Consider the following 9,159-nt stretch of genomic DNA (forward strand, 5'->3'; position numbering starts at 1 on the left):
CTTATATGCTGTGTTTAGTTAAGGAAAAAAAAAACACTGCAAAAACCGTGTACGAACAATCTTGCTGAACGTGGGATCCAAAAAGATCGTGATCAGTCAAAATAGATAAAATTAAAAACGTTACAGTCAAGAAGACTTTTGCTGGGACTGATCAAACAACGTGAAATAGAGTTAAGTTGCGATATTTCGACTCGCCAATACCAGTCTTCATCGGGTTTATTGAGATATCACGAATTTATGCTGTTGAGAAATGACCAAATAAGCCGTTCGTGCTTTGTTTTCTCTTTGATAGAATCATTTGATATCATTCAGTTAGAGTTCCAATTATGACAAAATATCAGTTACTGAGAATACTTGGTAACAGCTCAAAAACCGTCAAACTTATCATGACATGGCCTCTTTAAAGCGACACTTACCCCCTTAACTATATATAATGACTACAGGCTTCATTGATTAGGTGGGACTCAAAGTTCCTGAGAAAAGTCCTAGGTAGAAAAAGATTTTATATGGGATTTTACTGCTGAACTTAATATATCGTACGACATAAATGTACGATTTTCTCAGGCTAGCTGGCGAATATACATGCACCCTCGTCACCCTCCTCTTATCATTCGCGAAAAATCACACCAACGGGGAGCAATGAGGCCGGGGTAACGGCCTATTTGCTGTCAGCCTTTTCACCAGAAAACAGCTCTAGATGCTTTAGACTGAGTCTATCGGCAAAAAAATGTTAAAAAAATGTTCGACGGTTCGTATTTTATTACTCAGTTGCCATTTCATTTACTCTTAGACGTTCTCAAATTACAGCTTGGTTGATGTTCTACTTTTAGCGTTAAATTGAATAACATTTAGGCTTGTTATTACATTGTAGCCTTATAATTGCATTTAGTGAAGCTGAATAGATCTTTATAGATCGCTATACAGGTGACGAGTTCACAAAAGCAACTTTTCTTGATATTCAAGGACTTGAAGGCGGCTGTTTCTGAAAGACACATCGCAAAAGATTAAGTGAAACGTTGTCAGAAAAAATGTCTTTACAAGCTTAGTAAGAAACAGCTTGAAATGGGGCAAACATGGGGCAATAATTATTTCAGAGAATCCACAATTTAAATATGAAACTATAGGCTTACCGCAAAGCTAAGCAGCTGAACGGATGCTAACGATAAACGCGCCGTTACGACTTAACGAACTATCAGTACAGGGTGCGCACTTAATCAAACGGGAAAAGATTAACGAACGTAACTTTAATTAACAATTTTCAGGGCAATAACAAGACATTTTTTATTGAAATATAAGTTTGGAAAGAGTTGCCGGCTCCTGTTATTGAAAAGTATCAAAAGAAAACCGAAATGGAAAAATTTTAGTCTTGCCTAAAAAGGTCTTGATCCGTGCCTTTCCGAAACCGTCCATTTAAGGCAATGTGATGACTCTTGAAGGCACTTCGTTCCCACATTTATTTTTACTTTGTACTAACACGTTCATCATATTTTACGATACCAAAAACGTATAGTCTGTAGTAACCTTCAATAAAGTTGTATACTTCATTGACCCAAAGGGAAATACAGAAATAATTTGTGAGCCCCTTTCATTGCTAATTGCATAAAGATTGAGAGGTAAGAATCCTCTTATACTTGCTGTACAAATTATTTTAAAGCATGATTATCTTCTGGTCGGACGGAATATATAAGAGAGCAGAATTAAGTAATATTTCTCCACGGTCGGGAGGAATATGCCGTCTTCAATCGAAATTGGCCAGTAGCTCAAGGTTTAAGTCCTGGTTGAAAGGCGTGGTCGGGGAGATTGATCGGCCAAATCTCTCAATAAGAATCCCAGAACGAGAAGTTTTCCCCGAAAGTAAATCTTGAGGTTATCTGGTGCCTCAACATGTAATTTATGGTAACGTGAAGAACATTGAAACTCTTCGCTAGTTTCCTGACATTCTTGATGGAAAAAAAAGCGAGCCTGTATAACTATTGCTAGTTTCAAGTTTAATATCTAAGCGGTTTATATCAATTATACAAAGCATCAACACAACAACTCCGTCATTTTCAAAAGTGCTGGGTATAGCACTGGGTAATCTCTAGAAAGACACATTGTAAGTACGGTGACGTCATCATCAGCGATTGTTTTGAACCGTTATCTTTATGTTTCACTCAATCTGGTAGCAGCTCTCACTGTTGGAATTTTGCTCCTCTATTTTGTGTTATCTTTTAGGTTTTGTATATTGTTGAGCCTGATTACGCCGTCATGAAGACCACGTTTGCTCTCATGCTGCTGGCAGTTATTTTTGCCATCGTTACGTGTCGTCGCATTTCGCCCATTCGTTCTGATAAAGGTGAGCACCAGGCACCAGGGTGAGCACAGATTTCTTGGTCTGTTTTCCAACCCTCAATTTAAGCATAAGTGTGGTATTTTTCCCTTAACTTCTTCCAAACAAAAAGGAGACTATGATTGAGCTTTCTTTCACGTTTCATGACCTGATCCTCCCTGACGCTTTAACCGGCCAATGCCAGAACCTTTCCCGGCAACTCAAAATACAAAATGCAAAATGTTATTTTCAGCAAAGGTGGGGCAAGAAATTCGCCCAATGAATAAACTAAGTCATAAACGTATAGAAAATCTCTCGATTCATGGCAAAGAGGGATAGGGGGAAGGAAATTTTTTTCGCAGAGATGTAATCGTCGTAATGATGAAGGCAAGAGGACGCGAACGGGGGATCGCATGCTCCTTTATACGAACACTTCTTCAGGACGATAGAAATGATTGGTTCTTCAGAAAGAGAAGTTTGATTGATGCGAGTCGGAAGACCAAACATGTAGACCACGAAGGCATATTGTATCGACATAAATAACAATATGCCTTACTGATAATGTTTGGTTATAAGAGGTTATGATGAAATGGGGTAATTTATGCATAACCGAGTGTATATCTTGTCGAGGTGATCACCTCATCCATCAGTCGTGCAGCAAAAACAAGGAAACGGCGGCTATTGTTGATGCTGACCAAGCAAATACATTGTAGGAATTGTACAATTTCTTACTTATTTACTTACTTTTGTATACTTTGGTCATGTTGGTGCACTAAGCAAGTATTGTTGCACTAGTACGCACTTGATTACCTATTTATTCTCTTACTTAGGAAAACAGCCGAAAAAACCTTGCCTTTTTTTCAATAGCTTTTGTACAGCCACTGGTCGGCATGGTTAGAATTAAATGATCTTTTTTCGCCCTTAAAGGTTTCATTGCGAAAACTAAAAACTTTTTTCGCTTTTTGAATTCTAGAGGCCGACCCAGCTAATTCTGCGCAAGAGTACTTGACTGACAATGCCTGTGGAAGCTGCTTCCAGGACTGCTTTTTGCCTGGGGACGGAATTCATCAGATTGACATTTGCGCAGACGAGTGCCGATGCGGTAGAAAGCGTTCCATTAAATCTCACACTGACTATGCTTACATGGCCGATCCCGCTGAATGCGGAGAATCGGAATGCTTCCAAAACTGTTATGAAGATGGCGACAGTGCCGAACAGATACGTATCTGCAGTCATGAATGTCAATGTACTTTTTAGGTTATGTGGGGCCTTTGTCAAAGGGGATTATTAATTTTCACTATTTACTGAAGTATATCAAATATTCAGTGAAACAAATTTGCTCGGAACAATTATGATGCAAATAGGCCAAAACAACACAAATCATAGAAAGTGCAAGCTATGCACGAATGAAACAACACGCCGCAAGGGATCTGTATTTCTGGTTACGAAAGCATCGTTTTCTTTAGTTCAGTTGGGTCCTTCGTCAAAAACATACCTTCTTTAATTTAAACTGTAAATTATTCAACCTAAATCAACTCAAGTTATGCTATTTGTGTTCATCTAGTAGCCTGCTAATACAGCTGTCTCTCCTCGCTCCTCGCCGCTAGGGACGTTTAGCCAAAAATGTCCCTAGAGGAGATGTCAGCGAAGAGGGACGGCTGCTTTCGTAGGCTTATGTTCTACAGTAAATCGCTATTTCCTGCATGTAGTCACCACCTTTGATTTCGAAAGGAGAGAAAGTCTGTACAAATGGAATCTTGAGTAGAAAGGACAATCAAAACATGGACATAAGATTTGCACACCGCTAGGAACCCAATTAAATTCTAATCCTCGAGCGCCCCCTCCTCTCCCAAAAATTCCTTCTTTACAGACTACCTTGCGTAATTTGTATCATTTTTGTTCCGATTTTGTTTGGAAATCTCCGTCGAATTTTAATTTAATTTTGGCTCATGAACTGTAACGGAAACCTTTTCAAAAGTCATGCTTTCTGTCACTGTGGATCATGTGTGCACTTAGAGGTTTGCACTTAAGATGATCAGAAGTTTTAAGGCCAAAACCCTGTCAAAAATAAATATGTAGCCCAATAAACTTATGTCTCTGATCTATGAGTATGCGGGTTTTATTATGCGTTTTTGATCTGAACGGGACGCAACCTCTGAACCAGAGCTTTTTCCTTGGAAATTAAGAATAGCGTCACGCAGGAGCCCATGCTTCACGTGCGCTCTACGGACTCGAAGAGAAAATAGAGGGTCTGTGAACACAGGTAACCCAAGCTCGAAATATGAGCATCGGCGAGCATCGGCATTGTTGCGTAACATTCAAAATGTATGGGAAAAAAACCTATTGTTTCTGTAACCTACGAAAATGAAAGGATTTCAAATAAAGAACAGCTTACCTTATTTAAAATGTGTGTTACGTCTCCCCTGTGTGGTCCACGGGCCGATTTATGGTCGGTTTATGGGTTTTTATGTAAACGGTTTACTGTCTATATAAAGGTTTATATAAGAGGTAATCGCCCTTTTGACCTCCATTCCGAAGAAGTGTTAGTACCAATGTGCTAGACGTTTTTAGTTTTAGCGGCCACCATCACGAAGTTGCTAATTCAAAGCCCTCAATTAGACCAAAGCCCTGAGTACGATGACATAACGCACGGCAGCAATAATGCCGAAGCAACAAACCGATAGGGAATAATTCTATTTAAGGTTTGTTTTTTTTAGCCGCTGTCTTTTCTTTACAGCCTTATCTTAACGAGTAAATAAATATTTTCTTTTCTGGTCCTTGGCTTCATTATTAAAATAAACTGGTGATAAGCTTGCCGAACTAAATACCTCACCATTAAACAAGCGCAACCACACCAATTGCGACCACTTGCCGTATCAATTATTGCCAAAGTGCTAAACGTAGCAAACGAATATCTTGAATTAGACATTTCACATTGGCTTACGTGGCAGTCGGTTCTACGTGCGGTTACTCGCCACGTTTACGCCAAACGACAAACGTGAATAAGAATTTGCGCCACACGTGACCAAGTTTTTCGCTTTAATTGACGTTTACTATTCATTACTTTCTAAGCCTAAAATAGAGGTTTCACGACATTTTTTTCCAAACGGGTTGTTTTGAACCCTGCACCTGTACCTCTTGTTGTGGTTCCCTTCTAGCCAGGCCAACTTTCCTTTATATTTAAAACACTCGGAACACTTGGCTCAACCCGGTCAGGCGATTCAACCAGAGCATGCGTCAACGCTGTTTTAGACTATCAGAGCACGTGCGTTTTTGGCTCGGGCCTGAGGTGGTCAACGTTTTTCTCATATCAACGCTCGCTCAAGTTGACTTGGCTCGGAGGGTAACCCTTTTACACAGGACAGGAGCGCTTACCATTTGAACGGAAATTTCGGTAAAAAATTTCCGTCAAATGGTACTGTTATTTTTTTTTGCACCGAAAACAGGAACGTGGTTGAATTGTATCATCTACAAAATACCAGTAAATTTTTTGCTTTCTCCCGACATGAAGCCTGGCAATAGTAATCCAAACAAATGGTAAAGAAAATTTCGGTCGTTTCGGTAAAAACGGGAAAAAGGTAATACCTCGAAAGGTATTACTATTTTTAGGGAAAATTTTCACCGGAGTTGAACCGTTCCATTTGTCATGAATTCTCCCCGGAATTTCTGGGTTTTCCATACAAATGGTAAGCGCTCCAAGTTTCTCCATATAAACAGGGCCCTTATAGTTTTCTTTTAGAAGGGCACGATCAAAAATGGAATAATTATACCGCGATCTGGAATTTAGGCACGCCGCGATGACGGGGAGTCTGAAACCAGCACGTGGCGCACGTGGCGTGTCATCTGTCACTATCAGGTTGGATAAAAGGAGCGAAATGCAAAAAGCAAGCTATTCTGAAACTCGTGGCCATCGCGCAGACACCAGTGGAGATTATTTTTAGTACTTGTTTTTTCACCCAGGTATCTACGATCATCAGGCAAGTAGTCCATAGTTTTTACTTGTTCCGTAGTTTGTTCCCAGTTATTTGGTTATTTCCAGTTGCAGCAAATATCTTATTTATATATCATTCAAATACGTATTGCATAAAAATGGTCGTGCCAATGATTTCTTTTTCATGGTCTTCAAACGCAGTATGTTACAATTGCCACTAGACGTATTTATCTGGTTCGGCCGTTTCGGTTATTGATGGGGTCGGAGACAGAAGTCTTATTTAAGTCAAAGACCGAAACTTAACTATTAGAGATAGATAGAGAGCCACCTACCAGAGCTTACTGAAAGAAGTACGAAGTAAATTCTGATAATTGTTCTGGTAACACAAAAATTGACGAAATTTATCACAGGTAGCCTGAGTTCGAAATATCATCTACGGCATTGTTACGTAACTACGTAAGAGCCTGATCAAAGAACAGTACGGAGAAAAAACGATTAGGTATTACTGTAGCCTACGAACGAGAAGTGATTTAAATCAATCAATCAATCAATTGTGCAATCTTTTTTCCTCATGAAAATCGTTATATTTGGAAGTTTGCGCAACAAATGTTCTGTGTACTGAAGGGGTGTTTTGGCAATTAAGTCCGCAGGAGGTAACTTGATTGATACACCATATACAACTTTATTTCCTCTTGTTCTGTTCTACCGTTGATGCTTCGCAACAGAGAACCTTTTTTTCATGCAAATGAACATGATTTTGTTGCTGTCAATTGCTAGACAAAGATCAGGCCCTTCCTCTCGTAGCCAGATTTTAAGTTTTTGCACGACGTTGTCAACCCAATTTGGGCCTAAGATGGACTGATTTTACAGAATTTTGAGAGCCCCCTTTGATGGCCTATACGGGGAGGCTCTGACCGAAAAGGATACTTTTTTCAGGTTTTAGGAAAGCTGTCATTTCGGTGGGTAAAAAGGCTCAGAAGGGCTAACAGAGGCATTTTATGGCCGTCAAAAAGTCGAGGAAACGTTCTGGTCTTATTCGTATTTTAAAGACAGCTAGTGTACAGGCTAGTGTATATACAGCAGCTGAAAGGGATGAAAAGTTCCAAACTAGGAATGTGAAAGCGTACCATTTGTCAATGGAAGGTATACGATAGGGGTTCCCCTTTTCTGTCAAAAACGGTATATAAAAGGAGTTGAACCTTGGGGCGAAGCCTCCCCGAATGAATGGTTTTTTAGTACCCCTGGGTTTTAAGGGGCGTTGTGTAATAAGCTGCAGTATCTGGTCGGTTTTTTTTTACAAACTTCTATTTGTACATTGTTAGTACGGGATAAGGTGTTTGGATAATGGTTTCCCATGTATTATGTGTTTTTATTCTTGTTTTTTTTTTTTACGTTGCGTGCAAATAAGTACGAAAGGGGTGATTTCAAATCGCCGCAAATGTCTTTAAAAGTGGGAGTTGCAAACTTATACAGTCCAGTACGGGGTGGTTAGTGCATTCAATTTTGCGATACAATTTTGGTGGTGAGCTCTATGGACTTAGACTGTTCAAAGGAAGTATGTCTTTATTCTGTCCGTGATAGCACTCCTGTTCCAAAAGAAAGCAATTTCAATTGTACACACCTAGTCTAGCCATGTCTCGGTTACTCAAATTTCTTTTGTCTCTTAAAATTACGACTTTATTTTCTATGAGGTTTCATTGATGGATTTGTTGATTTTAACACCTTTTCTTCGTATTTGTTGTATTTTTACATGTACCTCTCTGTCTGCTCTTATTTTTCACTTACGACCTTTTTTGATATCGAAATAGATGGCATGCATGGGTGAATGATCAGAAGTGTTTATCAACCTTCGGACCCACTGTCAAAGATCCCTCCTTTGATCATAAGGGGTTGATGAAATACTGTATCCAGGAAAGTCTCTTCTATAATTAGCTCCTTGAAAACATGTGCTATCCTTCCAATAAGCTCCATTACTTTATGTTTTCCTTAAGATTTTGTGGATAGTTGTGCCCAATTACCTCGGAAGGCGTTAAAAGTGGAATTTGGGCGAGTGAGGGCGGAATTCGCCCTCAACGTCCCCCTTTTAACTACCGCCACGCAGGCTATTTATTGTAAAACTGCCTGTCGTCACAGGGACCCGTTGTCGTACCCTGTCTGCACGTTTGTAGCTGTAGTTGTTTTTATTTTTACATTCGACAAACAGAGGCTGCCGCATCCACGCAACGCACTCTACCACAATTAAGTAACCCAGGCTGGAAATATTGGCATTGTTGAGGAACATTCGAAACTTAAGGATTTGTTCGGTTTCTGTAACCTACCGAAACGAAAGGATTTTATTAAAAAACGGCTTACCACACTTAAAATGTGTGGTATGTTGTTGTTTTGGCCGTTTTAAGGGTTTTAGTGTAACCCGGGTGTTCTCTCTATAGAACGGCCATAACGGTATAAACCTTTTTGTGGCTATGCAAACAACGGACGGAAAAAAGCTTACAGTTTTGCTATGTTATGTGTTATTCGTTTTAAAAACATTTTGTAACAAAGAAATTGATAGACAGAGAGTAAAAATCACGCTTTATAAGTAGATCGAAAATTTAATTTGTTAGTACGTATCCGTTCGTTAAAGCAATAAGCCTTTTTTGAAAAATACCATATTACTCTTTGTTTTCCCTCCAAAATTTTGCACAAGCCTTATGTACAATTTAACTTGGAATTTACAATCAGTTCTGCTTATGCAAAATTTTGGAGGGAACAGTAAAAGGTATAAAGATGTTTTTGAAAAAGGCCTATAGAATTAAAAGGTACAAACAATAGCAAACCTGTGCCTTTAACAGTCTAATATGCTCCATTACTTTGTGTTTTCCTTAAGATTTTTTGGATAGTTGAGCCCGATTTCGCAGTCATGATCATGAAGACAACTATT

This window comes from Porites lutea, chromosome 2 (genome assembly GCF_958299795.1).
Source record: "Porites lutea chromosome 2, jaPorLute2.1, whole genome shotgun sequence".
NCBI classification, from domain to species: domain Eukaryota; kingdom Metazoa; phylum Cnidaria; class Anthozoa; order Scleractinia; family Poritidae; genus Porites; species Porites lutea.